The sequence below is a fragment of the Helicoverpa armigera genome, chromosome 10 (assembly GCF_030705265.1).
Source record: "Helicoverpa armigera isolate CAAS_96S chromosome 10, ASM3070526v1, whole genome shotgun sequence".
NCBI lineage: Eukaryota > Metazoa > Arthropoda > Insecta > Lepidoptera > Noctuidae > Helicoverpa > Helicoverpa armigera.
The window spans coordinates 3,268,432-3,289,600 of NC_087129.1; the positions used below are offsets into that span (position 1 = coordinate 3,268,432).

The 21,169-nt window shown below is 36.5% G+C and overlaps 1 protein-coding gene across 2 annotated transcripts in view; it reads right to left on the minus strand.

Moving 5' to 3' along the window:
* The window catches only part of LOC110374395 (CD151 antigen), a 139,968-nt gene extending 119,084 nt beyond the window's left edge, over window positions 1–20,884 (minus strand). For both annotated transcript variants that reach the window (XM_049841047.2, XM_049841046.2), the window contains exon 1: window positions 20,625–20,884. The gene's annotated coding sequence lies outside the window, so the exon portion shown is untranslated. The remainder of the gene's footprint in view (window positions 1–20,624) is intronic.
* Between the last annotated feature and the right edge of the window lie 285 nt (window positions 20,885–21,169).

A 21,169-nucleotide genomic window follows, 5' to 3' on the forward strand; every position in this document is an offset into this window, starting at 1 on the left:
AGTTTTCAGCCATTTTAGGTACCTGTTTTGATTTCAGGAAGAATTGTACATAACTACCTATTCTTTTTTAAAGACCGCTTATAAGGTTACATCTTCAATAGGTTAAGGTCTTGAGAAGTGCATGTGTAATTGGGACTAACTATGTATCTGTGGGTAATTTAATTAGGAAGAACATAGGTAAATATACCTTCATAACACTACATCTATATAGACAATGTAAGCCAATTTTAATATACCTAGGTCTCCCTTCAAGTTTACGATAGTAGAAAAATAAATAAGCTTTTATAGCTGAGCTATTTAAACTAAGAGCACATAAAACTTATAGAGCCAACATTTCATACATTGAAAATATTGGCCTCATCATAACTTTTTATTAAGTTAAGGCAGTTTATACGGTAACTTTATTAAATAAAGGTTTTTTTACTGGCTATTGAAATTTATGAACTACACGGTAGTTTCCGAAGCTGGTCGACAGTGTATACGCAACGTCAGCGTGTCGATCAAAAGCGAACGTGGCTTAGCGTTGTTTAAAATTTCAAACTCGATCTCATGTGATGAATATTCTGTTCGACCCAAAAATACTGTAAGCCTGATGCAAAATAAATACCTATTCGTTGTTTTGAATAAATAATTTAGGCACTGGTTGTGTACGTCAAAGCTTTTGGAATAAAAAACATGATTATTAACAGAGTTTGTGAAAAAAGCAAAAAGCATTCGACGATTTTTGTATATTGCCTGTTAAATGTTGAACCACAATATAAGTATATTCACTGGTTTTCATAGCCGATAGGACTCGATTTCTTTGACGGATTTCTGGATATTCTTTTCCGCCACATGCTATTAGAAACTGAGTTAGATCGAACTTCAAGATAATACTCCAACAGAAGATATCGGAGTAGTGCAACCATGGAACATGTTATTTTATTCAGATTAGTTTCACACACAACACAGGCATCATATTTGTTTTTAGAAAATTATTCGTGCTTTTTTAAAAGCGAATACCAACAAACATATCAAGTGGAAAATATAATATTGGAGCAGTCGAGTTTTGTTGAATATTATTTTACTGATGCTTCTATTTGCAAATAAAAAGTTTTAGGCCGTGTGTTTTTTTATCGTTTAACTTTGAGTTCTATGCACAACCACGGTTGCATAGTGCAATGAATTGTGCTATAAAGTTTCATAAAATTGTTGTTTAGAGTCTATAACACGTTGCCAATTTACAAGTTAGAAAAGGTTGTTTGAAAGAGTTTGCTCTCGCAAGCTTCCTCTGATAGATGACAGGCAATTCCCTTGTTCCCTCGTTCCTCAGTAGTAGGTATCCGGCCGTCCCCTCCACAGATTGTATTGACTGCAATATTCTTAGACGGGTTGACGTCAAACAGATTACGAGAAAAATTGCTGCAAAAAATTCCTGAACTTCGCTCCTTAACAAAAAATATCGAAGGCGATATAGGCGAAGTTGCGTTATTTTTTAACCGCTAAAAGTTTTTGAAGACTTTCTCGCTTAGACCTCTTGATAATCTATCATTTCTTTTTTCTAAAGATTTATAGGATAACTTTAAGAAACTGAGAAAGTGATAAACAAAGCCCAATAAATTACGACGTTTAACTAAACACGAAAAATTATGACTAACACAATTTCGCTGTGCATACGACGGGTTTATAAAAGATTTGCACAATTTTATCTCAGTCACATTTAATACTGAACATATTTCACGTGGCTGCAGCGTACATTATGAGCTACCTGTGTAAGACACGAACGTTGTTATTTGTTTTCAGATCCGTTCACAAAGTCCGTAAAGGGGGAAGCTCAAAGGACGGATTTCCACATTTAGTGCTCCATTGCGGTGTTCCGTCAGTGTCGTGGTCGAAAGTTATTGTGAAAAAAAGCGATGTACTACAAAGGGATGGGGGAAGTGTGTGCTTCGCGGTAGATTCTGTGAACAAGGCAGCGACGGTGTGTCACGAATGTTTGACAAACAAAAAACTGCTCGTTATACCAAAGCACGGAGTATCAAACAAAGTGGAGAGCCGGGAATGAATTGCGCGCTAAAATAATTCTGTTATTCGAATCAGTGTTGCTACGTGTTAAATATTCATTGTAAATCAACTCAGTTTCATGCATAATTGAGTAAATTTTATTATTAGTCTGTATCTCTGATTTTCACAGTATTCAGACTGTGTTTGGAATATTAGTAAAATTAATTATAAGTAGATGATATTAAAATATGAGATAATCCGTATTAAAATTGTACCTTTCCATAAAATTTATTTCAAAAGACTTACAAAGTGAGCTACACTAACCCCAATTCATAGCAAATTGATCTAAAGCATAAGTAGTATCGTAATAACAGGGCACTATGCCGGGAACAAATTCAATAAGTTGAAGACGATTTTAGTAGTTCGCTGTAAGGCTCTACACAGCAAATTGTGAAGACGGCAGGCAGGCTGGTAGCACGCGACTACTTTCATAATTTATTTATCTTCGGTTTGTGCATTTCGTTTGCTTAAAAGGAACTTCTGTAGAAGGCTTCTAAAGGAAGGGGTTATGGGATAATAGGATTACTGTACAAGTGATATGCATTTTTTGCTTTTATAAATAAATCATCTTACATTTGTTGTGAAAAAAGAAGAATTCCGAAATCTTCGAGAGTTTTTTTAACTCCCTCATAATCAAAAATCACATCTTTGACCGAGCTTCGATACAAAATAATAAGGTCAGTGTATGTCAAGAGCACTACCTTTCCCACCTATAATACCTATAAATCAATTAAATGCACTTCTAGTAGCTTCCCGCAGTTGAGAGCACTCAGAGAGCACCTAACTTGTGAAGATCCTCGTCGAAGTTTCTTGCTCTCAAATTGTCAACGACGTAAATTCTATCATTAATTAATTGCAACGAGGCGTGTTGTTTCGACAAACTATTGTTTTGTATAACAGCTGGGGAATCGTTGTTTGTGTTTGAAGATATTATAATTAGTTCTGCTTATTTCTTACTGGTAGTTGTGGTTTTGTTTGTAACTTTGGTAAAATATACAGAGTCTTGTTATCTTCACAAGTTGTAAATTTTAACTGTCTTTTCATACAAGATTCATTTATTAAATGAATAACGCATTTTACCTACATAATCATTTATAATTTATTTTTTCAACATTTTCCACGTTCCCCTAAAGGTTCACATATCACATACCTTCCGACCTATTTTAAACATCAAGGATATTATTTACGCGACAAAATGCTTGTGGTTGAGGCGCCTTTAACTTGCTACAAAATACCATCGTAATTTAATCCTTAAATATTTGCCATCAGGTACACGTACAAGCTTTGGTACCTATAGCATGTAGTGTTTCTTTATCATAAAGACTGTCGAATTAACTACCCAAAATTACTGCAAGCCCTAAAGGCGAAATTCCACCGATGGTCACTATTATACACACAGATGTATCTTCTGGTCTACTCGTTTACTAAACAATAACAAATTATATATATGCGAACATAATTTCTAAAATGTCCGCGAAATAACAACCTTTGTGTACGAGCACATGTGCGCATAAAGTTGCCTCCAAAAGCCCCAACAATCCTTCACGAATCCGTCAACATTTCACTTTACTAATTAAAACACAAAGTTTTTCCTTACTCCGGTTAATTAATCAAGTGTAGTGATGTCGTCAATGCTTAATGCGGCACAAATTAATTAGTATCCACGTCACCACGGTGTCGTCATTAGGTTCGTGCAACCAATTTACGAGAGTGGTTCCCGAGGAACGTCTGACAGTACGGATGATAAAGTAATCATGAATTCGGAGATTTCGTGTCATCATCTTAATGATGTGAGTGCGTCTTTTAATTTTGAATGTACTATGATTATGGAGTTTGTTTGATGTGAATTAGTTGTCTGGATAAGGGAGTTGTGTCAACTTTCAGGGAATATATAAATACAGTAAAGATTTTGTTTCTAAGTTCCTATGAGGTTTTTTTGCGAATCTTGGAGGAGGTTCTTGTCTAGCAGTGGACGTGCGTCCTATGATTATTGAAACCTATTTTCTTTACATTGTTCTTAAAATACTTTACTATAAAATCACATCTGAATGACAAAATTATCGTTATTGAATAATTATAATAGGAAAATCTAGAGCGAATCAATCGCTCCAGATACAAGACTAAATCAAGTTTTTCTTAAGTCTGACCTACTATTTCGCATAGCAAAAACGTCTCCAACACTTTGGCCGCAAATCTGATAAATGTATGGATAGAAAAAATGTCACACGGATTCTAGATCATTCTTCATCTTTCGGTTAGACCCACATTTTACTTTCTTTCATTCATTTGAATATTTATTGAAGAATTTCCATCTGGCTGATGTACGGACGTGATTCGACAGACAAAATTGGATCGTTCGTCTAGCCGTGTTGCCAGGAATTTACCTCTTAATTATAACGTAATATAACATTACTACTCGTTGCTAGATTGGTTGCTAGGACTACTATTGAGATGGAGATCTTATGTGTTGATTGTCGGAGCGACTACTAAAATTATATTGGAGGTTTCCTCATACCTACCATTTTTCATTAGAAGCAAATTCAAACTTCAAGTTTGACATATGCAATGCTAATAAAGAAACGAGTATTAATTATTGAATTTGTGGTTTTTTATCTTTTTATTTGTGTTTTTTTACATAGATTCATTCAAAGATAATGATCATATTTATTTAAGCTACATTTTAATCTATTGATACAAATAAATCCATCTATACGTGGTTATCTGCTATTCACATTTGCATTATCATGGGCGTAATGACGATAATTAGTATTATAATTAATTAATGATGACTATTTACCCTATCAACGTGTCCTACGGCCATCCCTTTGAGTTACGGCTGACAGCGTATTAACATAACACATCTCACAGGGTTATTACAAACAAACATGTTTGTATGTACATATAGTCTGAGGTAACAAGCGGTATGAAACGTCTTGGAAATCAGTTCTAAAGTTAAGTTTTGGGAAAGACATTGTGAAGTTAAACAATGCACCTAATCTGTTGCTTGATAAACAGACTAAATTATGCGGCTTTGAATATATTTTAATTGTAATGTCATGGTAGTCAAAGCAAGTATGCGTGTTGATATTGTTTCGCGGAGTGCATTAAATGAGCTTCTAGAACATACGTAATTAAATACATCTGGTGAACTCATTTCGCTAACAGTCTACTTTTGCATGATGGAACAACTTCCTTTATCTTTATCTACAACTCGCTTTCTATCTAAAACAACTTCAAGGTTTAATTTACCACTCTTTCTCGTTTCCTTTGTAGCTTATTCCTTTTCCAGAAATATTTTTGTATCAAAAGAAAAACTGTTTAGGAAAGTCTTGGTATAATTTATAACAACGACTAAGGTCGCCAGATTTTCAAATTTATCCGGATTGTTAAAATGTTTCAGGTGATGTAGATGTACCTACAGTTTTTAGGCCGCAAAACAAAAATGGTCCTATAAATAAATTTAGAATGTGGAGGCAACAACCTTTTTTGCGTCATTGGTCACGGCGTTCAAATTAGATTCTTACTTTGGTTTTATTTGTACTGATAAATGTTAGAAGTTCGCATTGGTATTTTAATTTAAAATAGTTTGCTGTCGTCGATATTTTATCGTCGAATTTGGCATAGATGTTTTATATAGTCGAAAATATAGGTACTTCGTCCTACTCATTTAGGTATGTACCGTGCGCGTTACTCCAATGAATCCTAAATCCAGCCACCTGAATTACCCAAAGACCTTTTTACAAAAAAGGTCCCCGTCGGTCCGCAAAGTAGAACTTTTTCAGTCCATGCCCAATTTGGTTGATGTGTGTCCGTTTGACCGGAGCCTAAGTCCTCAATGGGGTCGCTGGGTGAAGGGTCCCACTGTCCCGCAACATATCGTTGATCTAGCAAAATGTTATGACTCGGTCGAATCGTAAGACACTCCAGGAAGTAAATTGTGAACAAATTACTGAGAAACGGTTTTTCCTGGATAAATATTTGACATGAAACAGTGGGCATTTACTTCTGTCAGATGTTTTGAAAGGCCGATATATAAATAAAGCTACATACATATGGATGATAATACACAGTATTAAACGAACAATGAAAATATGTTTTTATTATGTAATGTTTTTTAAAATGTACATACATACTTCAGAAGCCAATTCTTTGTCTCTACAGATGTACATGGGGAAAATAGAAAATCTATCTACAATTTTACATAAGGTTCTTTGACCTTTGTTTTAAATACCAGCTTTTATACCAATAAAATAATTCTTTTATTCTATCCTTAGTTCAATTAACAGCGAGGGCTTTTAAAAAATTTAATTCTGCTTAAGTAAGAGTAAAAAATTGCTGCCCCGAAATAAATCTCTGTTATATAATTTGAAGATCATAAAACCCAAAGTTTGATTTATGAATAAGAATATTATAAAGGACTTTAAGCAGTTGAATTTGGAGATAAAAATATTGATCCCTTCTTTGAAAGTTAGAAAAGTCAGATTGTGGTAAATAGGTGTTTCTAAAAAGCGTTCATTTTTATTCAGTATTATAGGCATAAGTATGTGTATCATTTTTTGTTTTTTATTATTCAGCCCTTACTTTCCCACTGCTGGGCAAAGGCCTCCCTTATAGCTGTAAATTCCGTCTGTCTCTAGATCATAGGTGTGTCATTTTCAATTATGAAAATATATTACGTTTGTAAGTAGTTTTACTATAATTCAGTTTTTACTCTGTTCTTTAATTATATTAACCACGTCATACTAACATGATTTCAGTTCTATTTTTAAAAGAATCTGTTTAAAATTTTGACTGACGCGGCACTTGTAAAGAGCCGGTTATCGTTCAAGAGCGGCCCTAGGGCACTGAACACTTTTCAAGGCGGCGCGGCGGCCATCTATTTTTATTTGCCAACACACGTGCCCTGCCAGATGCAACTACATATACATATATAAGTATGTAGGTATATTGGGCTTATAGCGGATATCATATGATTCACGAGTGTATGGTTATAACTCATTTTTCCTCACATAAATGTATTTGGATATCATCATCCTCCTGCCCTTATCCAAATTTTTTAATTGGTCTCGGCGCAGCATGTTTTCTTCTTCCAAACTCTCAACTGTTATGTTAGTTATCGGAGTTTGTGTCTCTTTTAGCTGTTTGCTAATTGGGCTAAGTTTGCTAAACAATCCTGGTCCATAAAGTAGTTTCGCCACAATACTTGAGAAGTCGCGGTATACCGCTAGTATCTAAATTTTCGGCGTGCTCAAGATAATTTATATCTAAAACTATTCAGTTTGCGTATAGCACAGTCCTCGGATTTGACTACCTAAGGTCGGATAATTTAATAGAAGCTGAATATTGGAGCACGAATTTAACTGAAAATGGAGAGATCTAATCATTGTTGGCTCTCTAGTTATTGGTCCGGTGCCCTCTTAGACTTGTCTTTGTAATAAACGATATTAGGAATATTGAAGACCGTCTTATTACATTTTATATTGTAGTGGAAAGGTACATAATTGATTGGAAGATTAGTGGACCTATAAAAATAAATAAGTTATGAAAATGGTAATATTTGTTTTATTATGATTATGAATAAATTATTTTGTTTTATGAAAAGTATGTTATTTAGGGCTCCCAAAAGTCACAGGTAATTTAAAATTCCTTCCTGAAAAAGATTGAAATCATATGACGTAGAGGCACCTATACAGAGCCTATTTTTAACGAAATATGTTAGCCTTCCTGCAGTGGTGTGGGTGAACACACACAAGCTGTCTACAAATACATATAATATGTACTCTGTTGACTTGCCGACATATGGGAGATGGTAGCGCGATGACGTCACAGCTTTGGATGCGCTCATCTGAATGTAACACGACCTTAGGATATATGCGAGTGGAAATCTAACGTTAAACAAACTGAGATTCTATCTGTATGAAATATTTTTATATCAGGAGCCTACTTTTGAAATTATTATAGGTATTTTGAAATGTGGTAGATCAGTTAATAAATAACTGATTAGCACAAAAAACGATCACGAATAAACATGGCTAGAGTGTCAAATGGTAAAGCAACGAAATATCACACGGAAACTGTACTGAAAAATATAATTTTCCCTAACCGATTGTAAGCATATACATAGCATGTATTTTTCGATAAATAACCAGTATTAAGCTTAATTTTACCAACAACAATATTAATGGAAGAATTAATTCAAACTACAGAATCAAACGGCAAATATATCAAAGAAAATTGCCCCAAAGAGCCACAATCAATCAACGTTGTAAAGACAAGAACTTAAGCGTACCTATAAACAGTACATTAATAACTTCTAAACGTCCAACAGGCAGCAAGTTAATAATAAATTAAAGACGTTTGTAATGCTCTGGGACTCGCAGTAAATAGAAGCCACCTGTTACCGAGGTTTAGCTTGGACAATACTTGTGAAATACGGGGTATCTCTGATTAGACACAACTGCAGGACAGCATCGTTTGGGGAGTATGATAAGCTCTCCATGGAATTGCAACCTGGCAGGTAACGTAATTTGAGCAAATTATGTAATGTCACAAAAAAAGTGTTGCGTTAACAAATTGAAAAGTAAAATACTGGATTAATTTTATTCAATATACAGTGTAATAGCCGTCTATTGTTTAGGTATGGCTTGAAAAGCTTTCGGTCATGATTTAATATATAACGTTCAAAGACCTCATTCTATTTCACAGTTATCTTCGTAATTTTGAATAGGGCACTAGACAAAGTACTTATTAATTCTACCAATAAGAGAAAACAACAATGAAGGGATCTCTCAAATTAAAATAATCAATTAGATTCAAAAGCCACAACCAATAGTCTATAACAATTACTACAGTTGTGTAACAAGATATCGTTCAACAGGTACCTACTAATGAGACCGTGAACTTTATCGCATGTCTGCACCAGTAGTACGCACATGTGTGTTAATTGTTTATCATGACTTGCAAACGATACCTACGTTGTTGAAGTTTATTAGAAAACACAATTATGTGGGAGTTCAATAGCCATTTTCCACTAATTCGCACGGTTTAAGCTTATAACATTTTTCATCCAAATCAATTCGGTTACAGCGTAAAATGTTCTATTATAAATTAAATTTTGATTTTCATTAAAATGATTTTATATTAATCGTATATATATATGAAACCTACCTATAGGTAGGTTTCATATTTAGTAGTCGCTTTTATAGATAAATGGGCCTTACAAAGTAATAATGAAATCCATAATCATAATGATCTGGATAATTCAACTGGAAAATCCCGATACTATTGAAAACCGACCAATTTTTAAAACTCGCTAATTACATTTCCTGAAACTGTTCATTTATTCGCAAGTAAAACCAAACAGGTGATTTAATCAACATACCTCTTTTATGAAATCATAATGACATCACAAAATTATTTGTCTGTTTACTCATAAGTTTTCAGAAGGTTCCAGATTCCAATCTCCACGAAAAGTAATTTCTAACAGTGTAAAGAAAGTTTGTTTGAAATATGCTTCAAGTTTTCTGTAACAATAAGTCTTCAGACTATTTTCCTAAAGTAACTGTATAATATAATCAACAGGAACCACTTCATAATTCCACAAGAAAGACAGAAAGCTTCCAAAATATATCTGTTAACATTCTAAATTGGAAACACAATACAGAACTTATTTCATTAATTTTAAACTTGTTTAAAGTTGGCCTGCCAAACTCACTCATATTTTAAATCTCGTTGCGATGAAAGTTTTACTGCTTTATCTTTTCGACAGTTGGGTACAGCATAGTTTGGGAAATTTTATTAATATTGTACTCAAATGTCATTTGTTTCCCCTTGCATTTCGTACACTGAATAAAGTTTTTGTGCCTTGTGTTATTCAGTGAAATATAGGGGAAAAATATCCATGACACCATGTTTTCACCAAAGAACCACATCAAGTTAAGTTATACTAATAAGATTGTTCAACAACTTAAAGAATTCATGCATCTGCGCACAAAAGAAAAACAGAAAAATTTTCATTGCCATCTGCTTACATAGGATCTAGTACATACCTGGTTGTTCATTTAAAGAGAGAGTCGTATTGCATCAAGACAAATAATATTTCGTTTTCCTACAGGTTGCCATTTATTTCAATACAACGTTCTATGATAAGAATATTTCTCGCCGGAATTACTCTAAAGAATTTATTGTTTGCTGCAAAAGTCGCGAAGTTTGTCAAAGAAGACGCTTCATTTTCCATTGAACATAGCGAAGACGACCTCGTATTGTGGAGTTAAAGGTGCTAGATGTGTCGTGAGCGCACATTAATTATTGTTATTTATTATTCATACGTTTATTAATTTTATGAAATTGTAGAGACACAAAACGACCAGAACAATACTGAATACGTATTCTGCGTTTTATAGAGTAGGCTGCAGGTTTAATCACCAAATAAGCCCTAGTGTTAGAGATTTCTCTTTGCCTGACGGCCTCTGTGGAGGAATTGTAACAACTGTTATCTACTGAGTAGCATTCGGGGGCTTCACGTGCTCTCACAGCCATCGAACTGCTATGCGAAAGGTTTTAAATTTCGGCCTGAATACATGCGTCGAGATAATCTCAAACACAATCCCATCTAGGTACTTCAAACAGTAAACAAATGACAGTACTTTTCAAACCAACACTGAAATTGACATTCACATCATTTTTATCGGTGTCCGTCAAGAAAAGCGGAACGGCCAACCTCGATCCGTATCCGGTCGCATTCCGGCACGATAGCCAAAACTATATGCATTGAACGAAGTGCATTTGGTAAATCTCTGGAGAACAAAATACTTAGCGGACGTGCCATAACGGAAAATCTCCTAAGAAAGCAGTGCATCAAAATGCGGGTGTGTGAGGGACAAGAAATGGTTATTGTTTTCGCCCTTATTTTTTGCAATACCAATGACCTTTGATAGATGTCTCAATGAACCCGAACCTTCAACTGGACGTTTTAGCCATGCCCTCTGTACTCATTTGACCTAGAAGAAGGCGCCTGACCTACCTGTACTATTGCATCTCCGCTCATCTTTTCTTACACCATGGGTAAATCTCTGCACAAGCGGTGTTGCATTATTCATAGTCTTATCAATCTCTTTAGTGCAGCTACCGATCACGTGTTTGTGCTCAATCGTGACATTTCCTATTTGCATTTAAAGAGTTTGTAATGTGCCGAATAAATGGTTAGGGTAAAGGCGGGATAGATGCCCCACTTTTTGAAATATGCTTATAATTTAATAAATATTGGTTCTACATTAATAACACCTATGAATGTAACTAGTTTAATCCTTTATGTTTATTTGTGATTTGTCTTTTTGGACCTATATACTACACGTTTTGCAGGTTTTAGCTTTTTGTAGACCTCCATTTTTGGGGATAGATGCCTACCCCTATGGATAGTTGCCCCACCTTGAAAATACTAGCGAGGATAGATGCCTACGGTGCGGGATAGATGCCCTTCATACTGTTTAAGTATAATATTTTATTATATTTATATATTTTTTGACTTTAATTTATTTGAAATGAAAAGTATTTTGCAGTTTTTAAAATCTTTTTATATTCATTATCAGATTAATTTAAATTAACACAATAAAATTCTAAAAGTATTTGTTCAACAAAAATAATGTATTTTATATTTTAAACCCTTATTATAAAATATTAATAATTTAGTTTCAACATGCAAAATCATAATAATAATTCTTTCTTAAAAATATAAAAAAAAATATTTTATATTTATTTTTATTATTTTATTATTTTTTTTATATTTTTAAATGTTTTTTTTTTTTATTTTTATATTTAATATTAAAAAATGTAAATTATATGTTTGAAAATAAATAAATGAAAAAAAAAAATATTCTTTCTCAAAAATTAAAATAACACACTATACTTAGTATCATAAAATTTAACCGGACAGTGTTTTAAGTTTTCTACATCTCGAGCAAAAAAATCTGAAAAGTATACAGGTTTCATGTAACCAGCACTGACACATTACACATTGAATCCAGTCGGATTTAAACTTTGTTTGTTCATAGTTTTAAAAGCATTCTATGCAGTTATTTTTATTTGTATCTTTAGGCTCATCCTGTCCATCTCTTTTAGTCTTCTTCACCGGCAAACCTTTAGTTTTCTATTCCTTAACTTTGTTCTTAGATGAATTGTCTTCATCTTCACTGTTTGAACTGTAAATCAGTCGTAATCAATAAAAAGTGTAAATACCTATTCATAAACACATGAAAAATATAAAAAATACATATTCAAAGCACTTATAATACATTCAGGGTACACGTGGTGTATGGAGGGATAGATGCCCCTAGGGGCACCTATACCGTAAAAAATCAGGGCAACTATCCTTTTTGACAGGGTTAGATGCCCTAGTATTTTTTTAAATAAATAAATACAATAGAGCAACTATTTACATCAAAATGTATACTTCATGAAACAATATACATACGTAATAAAAAATTTGATGGAATTAATATCTACTTATAAAGTTATACAACAGCAAATACTCACCTTTGAAAATTTTACGCTCGCTGTAAGTTCGCCGCGGAGATGAATTCACACACGAGCGAAACGCGACCTCACCCCTCGATGGCGTGTGGCTAATTTAGGTGCGGGGTGCTTGTGGCTTCTAGTTAAACGGTTGTTTCTTAATCGCGAGCATGGGAAGTTAGGTTTTTTAAAAATGGGGCATCTATCCCACTGCGGCATCTATCCCGCCTTTACCCTAGCTATATATTTAGCTTCAGGATTTTATCTTTTGAATAATTAAGTAAGTAGATTATTTGAATATAATTCAATTGCTGTTTAGGTGTCAGATATCGCTAGATTTTTTGTGCATATTTTACTTCATGTTCATTTATTTTGTGTGCACTTGGTTTATATGCTTGGTTATATGTTTATATGCTAATATGCTAAGCCGTTTGAAAATTAGTTGATAATTATAATAATGTATTAACATAATCATATGCCCGTCCCACGAATTAGATAAACACGTAACAGACATCATGACATATAAACAGATTAAATTCAATGAAATATGATTAATTATGTAATGTACATTCAACAGGCAATCCGCAATGTATTTCAAATTCATATTAATAAACATATTTACAGAATTGAATTGGATAACATTCGCTTAGTAAGCTTACAAATCAATATTATACACATACCTATAATAAGTATCTATAATTTAATCATGGACATTAATTCCAGATAAAAAGCTTCGCAAAACTAGAAATTGAAAGTTAATTTTTCTGGTGAGAGAAGTCAACTATGTTTAGAATCAAAAGTACATTAAATACTACTACTTTGTAATTATCAAGATATAAATTATGATCAAAGCGATCCTTTTGATGTACCCCAGTGCTGTCCCGAACTTATCCTCTACGGAATAATTTCGTACACTCATTTACTGAAACAGGGTTTTATGCATGGTCAACTCGTCAATTATCTGCTAGCGTATACCTACATAATTAGTTTATGGAGCCACTCCGACACGGAAGAATAAATACAGGTCGACTTTTACCGACGTGAAAATGTCACAAATACACACACATGTACCCAAAAATGTTTTAAGTGTAAAACTATCAGTAGGCGTTTAATGTGTTCGAAGTAAGATGTGTGGGACACGATGTCTTAGTAAAATCATTTACGAGTCTACAAACGCATGTAATAACTTAAGACTGTTTAGTTACAAAGCGATGTCTTTACGACAAGTATTTACGACGGGACGCGAACATATTTCTCATAACATCACACGTCATGTTGTAAAAACAGCGGCATCTTTGGCCCTTCTAGTTTGTTTATTTATAGTTCAGTGGTATCGGCCTTGGGCTAGGGGAGGTATCTCCATCTGCTCTGAAGAAACAACAAAGCGCAGCCCTGGAACTGTTATTGTGTTGTCAGAAACGAGACGCACTAACTCGCAGACCGACCAAGTTTACCCTTAAACTTGCTATTTACAAAGGCTAAACTTTTTAATGGCCGTATAAGTTGTTAGGTAAAGTCGTCCAGGTCATGACTCTGGCGGCTGACAAACTTCCAGATAAGGTCGTCTTTTGTTATAGACGTTACGTCACGGATTTAGGTAATGCTTAGACATTTTGGATGATGACAGCCTAGGAAAATTTATAGGTAATGGCGGCTTCGGATAAGCCAGATAATATTTTTTTCCCCGGTTTCTTTGAGAAAAAATATGCTGTCTTTGTTTACTTTTTCTCATTATCGTAGTAGTATTGTCCCAACAAAGGATAGGTAAGGCAGGATAGTTTTATTAAAAGGAGCTCTAGTTTTTATGGCAACCGCAACAATGTGATTTATACGCTGTCCAAGAAAATACTTTTCCTATTCTTAGATATTTTTTACAGAGACAATTTATTAGTGTTTCTTAAACACTCGCTATTTTAACACGAGTATTATCAATAGCTTACACAAAATAAGAAATACGACGATAAAGTACCGGCGAATGGAAAAGTAGTGGCGTGGGAATTTTCCAAGTACATTCAAGCTTTTACTTATTCATGAAAATGTAAGATTTTGCATTGGTTGGTATGCGAAGAGTAAAGCCCGTGCTATATTCTGCTAAGTTAGGTTTAATAAAGAAATAGCGCATTAAAATGAATTTGTACGCAAAATGCGGCGGTCTTTCCTTGACAAGATCTGACCCAATTGAGAAAGATTTTATTTGCAAAGCTGACGGCTTTGGGGTGATACTGCGACTTTACTGGGCTAATTCAAAAATACTTACTTTCGTTGTTTTTTTTTTGGAAGAGAAGATAATGAAGATGAATTTTAACTTTTTTAAGTCGGAGAATTTTATTTCTTTAAAGTGCGTTTTATCTTCTGCACAGTTGAACGATAAAAAAATAATGACGAAATGGTAAAGTTTTGTTTGATATTTAAAATATAAATCTTACAGTATTTTAATTGAAGGTCTATTAAAAATACTTTAGCATCAACAAGAATCGTAGTTAGATTTTTCTGTTTGAAAACTTACCTAGTTAACCTACCGGATATTTATATTTTATTAAATAAATAACTATACAAGAATCATTGGATAATGAATTAAGAACAATATACATACAATTTTGAAAACGAGTCTTGTCGGTTTCTTTATACTATTTTAAGAGAGCCTGCGGGCAAGTAAACTGTAATAACTGAAAAAATAACTACGTTATTTTCTGTACAAAATTAAGATTAATAGTGAGCCTTACTTAGAAATTATTTCATTAATATCTATTTAATGTTTCAGCTGTATTAAAATAATTGCACAAAAGAATATAATTACCGTAATGAAAGCTGGTTTAGTTACTTAGAAATAACAAGAAATTTAAAATCGTATTTATGAACAATTTTAATCTACCTACTTAGGTAATATTTTTTTATGAGTACGAATAACTTGTCTTATAAACAATGAAATGTTTTAACCTAGTTGTTGTCACATGATAAGATATTTACTTCTTTACGAATGTGTAACCTAATAATAAAACGTAAATAAATAAAATGTAGCGTTTTAATTAATTAGTGTTGTGATATTGTAAGCGATAACTACGAATAGGGTTACCCTATAATTACTCTATCGATAAGAATGTTCAGTAAATGTTGTAGGATTGGGGTCGGGCCTTCAACTTGCTTTATAATCGCTTTCAATAAAAAACCGTATGCCACGGTAATAAGGTACAATTCTCAACGAGTTGTCGTTTTAAAATTGTGTATCTGGAATCGAACAGTAATAATATAATCTAGGAGGTAATTACAGATACGTATAGTTCTGAGAATTTAAAGTAAAACTAATAGGTATTAAGAAAATTATATGTGGACAAAGATAAGTTTGTAGAGGATTAAAATGCAAAAATAATTTAGTGTCAGTTAAAGGTACCATTACATTAGATTCTAGAGTGATTTTTCTAGAAAAAATGTTACTCCCAAATAGAACACTGGACCTTATAAACCACTAAAAGCGAAAAAGCCCATTCGCAATTTGAACGAACTTTATCTATTTATTTTAACACTTAAGCACGAATGACTTACTTGACTTGACTTAGAGTCCTATGTCCCCTAGATGGGGCAGAGGGCATCCACAGTGCTCCGCCATCGCGTTCGGTCTTGAGCTTCGCGCTTTATTTCGCTCCACGTTCTGCCTATAGCCGCCGCCTCTGCAATGATCGTCCGCCGCCAGGATTGTTTAGGGCGGCCACGTTTCCGCTTCCCTTGGGGATTCCAGTCTAGGGCTTGCCTCGGGATGTGATCGGGGTCCCTTCGGAGCGTGTGGCCGATCCAGTTCCACTTGCGGCGTTTGATCTGCTGGTCGATCGGTGTCTCCCCGCAGCGTTCCCACAGTTCTATGTTGGAGATTTTCTCGGGCCAGTATATACCGAGAATACGACGAAGGCAGCGATTGACGAAGACCTGGAGCTTACGCGAGATGTCTTTTGTGGCCTTCCATGTTTCGCATCCGTACAGCAATACGGTTTTGACATTGGACCGGAATATTTTGAGCTTAACTCTCCTGGTCAACTTCCGTGATTGCCACACAGGACGGAGCTGTGCGAAGGTTGCTCTCCCTTTGGCGATCCTCGACGTGATGTCCTCCTCGGTCCCTCCTGTTTCCGACACAACACTCCCGAGGTAGGTGAACTTGTGGACCCTCTCCACTCCCTCTGTGCCGATAAGCAACGGTAATGAGCACGTCACTCCGCACCTCATTTCCTGGGTCTTCCGGGTGTTAATTTTTAATCCCGTCTCCATGGCCTCTCGTTGCAGGTCGTCCAGTTTGGCTTGCATGTCGGTTCGCGTGTGGCTCAATAGACATAGGTCGTCGGCATAGTCCAAATCTTCTAAGACGTTGGATAGTCCCCACTCTATGCCGCGGCGCTTGTTCTTGGTGGTATGGTGCATGATGCCATCAAGGACAACAAGGAAGAGGAGAGGCGAAAGGAGGCACCCCTGGCGTACACCCGCTTGAACCGGTATGTCCTCCGAGACGAGGCCGTCGTGAGTTACCCTACAAGAATATTTCCCGTAGATGGCCTTAATTATGGTCGTGATCTTCTCGGGGACTCCAATTTCACGAAGCCGGTCCCAGATGCAATTCCATCGCAGCGTGTCGAAGGCTTTTTCGAAGTCCACAAAGGTCAAGTACATGTCCCTCTGCCATTCTGATGCCTGTTCGAGGATTATGCGCAAGGTGTTGATCTGGTCCGTGCACGATCGGTTGGGACGGAAGCCAGCCTGCTCTTTACGCAGAAGAGGCTCGACGGCCCCCGACAGCCTGTCCAGGATGATCTGGCAGAGCACCTTGGAAGGAGTCGAGAGCAAAGTGATGCCTCTCCAATTGCCACATTCACTGAGGTCTCCTTTCTTGGGTACGGTGATGAGAAGGCCTTTGTTCCAGTCATCAGGTAACTCCTCGGCTGACCAGATGTTCTGCAAAAGGGGAGTCAGTGCGTTTGCTGCGGTGGTAATGTCGGCTTTGAGCATTTCCGCTGTGATGAGGTCGACTCCTGGGGCTTTCCCATTTTTTAGCCTACGGATAGCCTTCATTACCTCCTCCCCTGTAGGAGGAGACACATCGATATCCAGGTTTGATGTGGGCAAGCTGGCAGCAGGTACGGCCGTGGTTACGGGGTCACTTGGGACTCGGAAGATTTCCTCGAAGTGCTCCCGCCAGCGTTGAAGCTGTCCCTCCGATGTCACAATCAGCTGGCCTCCTTTATCTTTTAAGGGCTTCTTCTTCCTCTGGTTCCGATTCCCGGCCAAGGTCTTCGTCGCCTTGTACATCTCCCTGAGATTGCCGGAGTTAGCAGCGCGTTGTGCACAATCCGCAATAGAGTCAGCCCATACTCGTCGGTCATGACGAGTACTGCGGTAGATTTTCCTGCGTATCAGGGAGTATTGCAGCTTCAGGTCTTGGCGCACTGCTACGTCGCTGGTTGTCAGAAGTTGAAGGTGGAGCTGGCGCCTTTCTTCAATGAGGTTCCAGGTTCGTTGTGACATCCAGTCATCACGAGCGTATGTTTTGTGTCCAAGAACGACGGAGCTGGTCTCTGTATAGGCCATTTTGATGTGGTTCCACTCCGCGTTGACAGAAGTAGTGGAGTCTGGTTCGAGAACGGAGAAGCGATTTCGCAGCTCTAACCGAAAGGCTTCGGTTATGTCTGGGTCCCGCAGCTTGTTGACCTCAAATCTTTTTCCTACCCTGGACGTCGAGCTGGCAGCACGAGCTACCGCTACTTTGAGCCGCACCTCGGCTACGACTAGATGGTGGTCGCTGTCGATATCCGCGCCACGACGGTTGCGGACGTCGAGCAGTGATGAGCGCCATTTGGAGCTGATGGCAAGGTGGTCGATTTGGTTCTTAGTGATTCCATCGGGTGAGTTCCATGTATACTTATGGTGGTCTCCATGTATAAAAAGCGTGCCTCCGATGGTCAGGTCGTTGTCCTGGCAGAACTCCAGGAATCTCTCCCCGTTCCCGTTCCGTACTCCCATCCCGTGTGTACCCATGTGTCTTTGACAGCCGTCGTTGTCTGTGCCAACCTTGGCATTCAGGTCTCCCATGACGATTACTATGTCCTGTTTGCGGATGTTTTTCAAGGTCAGGTTGAGTGCACTATAGAAATCGTCTTTGTCTTCCTCTGATGCCGGGTTTGTAGGCGCATAGCACTGAACGACGGTTATCTTGCGGGCTTTGCTGTTAAACCGGGCTGTGATGATTCTCTCTGAGATGGGTTTCCAGTCCAGTAGGCTCTTCTTTGCAGCGTCAGAAAGGAGGAATCCCACGCCGTTTTCACGTACGTCCTCTTCATCTTCCTTCCCGGAGTAAAGAAATGTAAGGCCCCTGGACGTTCTCAGTTCACCGAATCCGTTTCTGCGCACTTCGCTGAGACCGAGTATCTGCAGTTTGTATCGCAAATAAATATACTGATATTTTTTTCACTTACTTTTAATTCTCTATTAAGAGACCCCTTAATTAATATGTAGGTATGTCTTTTTGGTAGGTGTCCTTTCGAAGTTTCAGCCTGCCTTTATCCTTACACACTACACAATGTAAACCTGTTTCACCGCCAAACCAGCCGTTAAAATCAACCAGAGTTATTGCATTTACATAAGCATGAAAATCAGAGAACTCAGTCGTAGGTCAACAGCCAACCTCAGGTGCAAGCTACAGCGGTCATGCACACAATGAATGCACTACAATGCATTGGCGGTGTTTCCGTCACCTGCCATCACTGAAATCGCTGAATACAATCCGCTTCATTCGCTGAATACGCTTAACATCGCTGTAAAGCGCTTTACGGATTACAATGTGCGAGTCATTGTGGGAATTCGTGTTGTACCTTCATAGATGGGATAATGGGTTTTCAGAAACAATTTTTTGTGTAGAGTGGTTCGAAAAGAGGTGATATGGTGTATAGGTAGGCTGTACGAAAAAATGGGTTTGATATAGTTTTCTCAATTAGGAAGGCCCAGATATTGAATAGGAATAAAAATACGTGACTGTAAAACAACCATTTTCTTGAACTATCGTTAGACAGGTAGTTGTTAAGTTTTTAATAATTTTTCAACACTGATATGTATTAATTATTATTACGTAGGTATCCATTAATTAAAAAATAACACAAAATAACAATTAGGTATTAATGCCATATTTTCCTGTATTCCTAAATTAAACAAGGATGTATAACTATTTTCGGAAACCGCAAAATTCGCGTTCAAGTTACAGTAGGTTGGTAACACGAGAAATATAGAAACAACCAAAAAATAACGTTTCAATTGTTAGGCACCAGTATCACATAAATATTTATAATTGTTACACCCAGTCTTACATATCACGGAGATAAAAAAACACAACATACATGACATTGAGTGACATATGTATGTACATATTAATTTGTTTACATTATTTACTTACGTAATATAGTGCAACTGCATATGTTCGCATCAATTGTATAACACGTTTGAGACAAATTAGCATCTCAACGATTAGCTCTGAACGCATAAGATCCCCATTTGTGGTAGTACGTGAGTCACTTAGCAACTTGGTGACTTAATACTCGGACGCACAAGGCCGTTCAGATTGTGCACGATTATAGACGAAAATCAACTGTTTTTGTTAGCCAACTAGTTTTTGTTTGAATCAAATACATTCACGCATCTATCGCTTAATGTGAGCATGAAATTAATCTTTAATCAGAATTAATGATGCATTACATGCTATGGGTATGCTCAGACAATATACATTTCACAAGTCTGAGATTTTCACTAAAATGAGTATGTTTTATGTTTTTAAAATGTTACATAGATAAGCGACTTTTATAGCTGCTCTCGAATTTTATGGCTGTTCTAACCCGAGATGAAAGAGTTAATGATTTTTACTGCTTTATAAATATTTAATTTCAATTTTATCTAAAATGTGTGCTGTTTTTTATCTAATACTTTAGTGTCAATATCGTTTTTTTCCAGACTTTGGAAATTTACGTGTACTGTAATACCTATATTTGTTCGTCTGATATTTTAATTAAAATATGAGAATGGAAAAATCTTATTAATTTTTCACTTACCTAGCAAATAAGGAAAATCTCAAGCAATTGAATTGCTAACTAAGGATCAACTAGTTCTCAGTTACTTCAAAATTTTTACAAAACAAAACATTCACTGAACCACTTCACACAAACTCCCAGATATCAGTGCATAACGTTCAACTAAAACACATTAAAGGAACATTCGCCATATACAACAGTAATTCGAAATCGGCGCGAAAAACATCGCATCGAAGCGTCGAGTACGCACAACACGTGTCGACACAAACAGCGTTGCCGCCGAACTGACTTACGCTTCCCACTTGTGCTCCTACCACGAAAGGTCTCAAGAGCAACGCAATCACTTACGCCGAGATAATCGCACGAGACACGATACATTGCCTGCTGAAAGCCGCTTGTTCATCACCCAAGACGAGAACAACCGCATTGAATTTAGCCTCGAGGAAATTCTTGGTTAGTTCTACGTTAACGTTGTGGTAGACGTCATCCTGTCAACAGTAGGAAAACGTGGGCTCCGTGCGGAAGTTCCCGCTCTGGTCATTTGGTTCACTAATTCGAGCTAATAC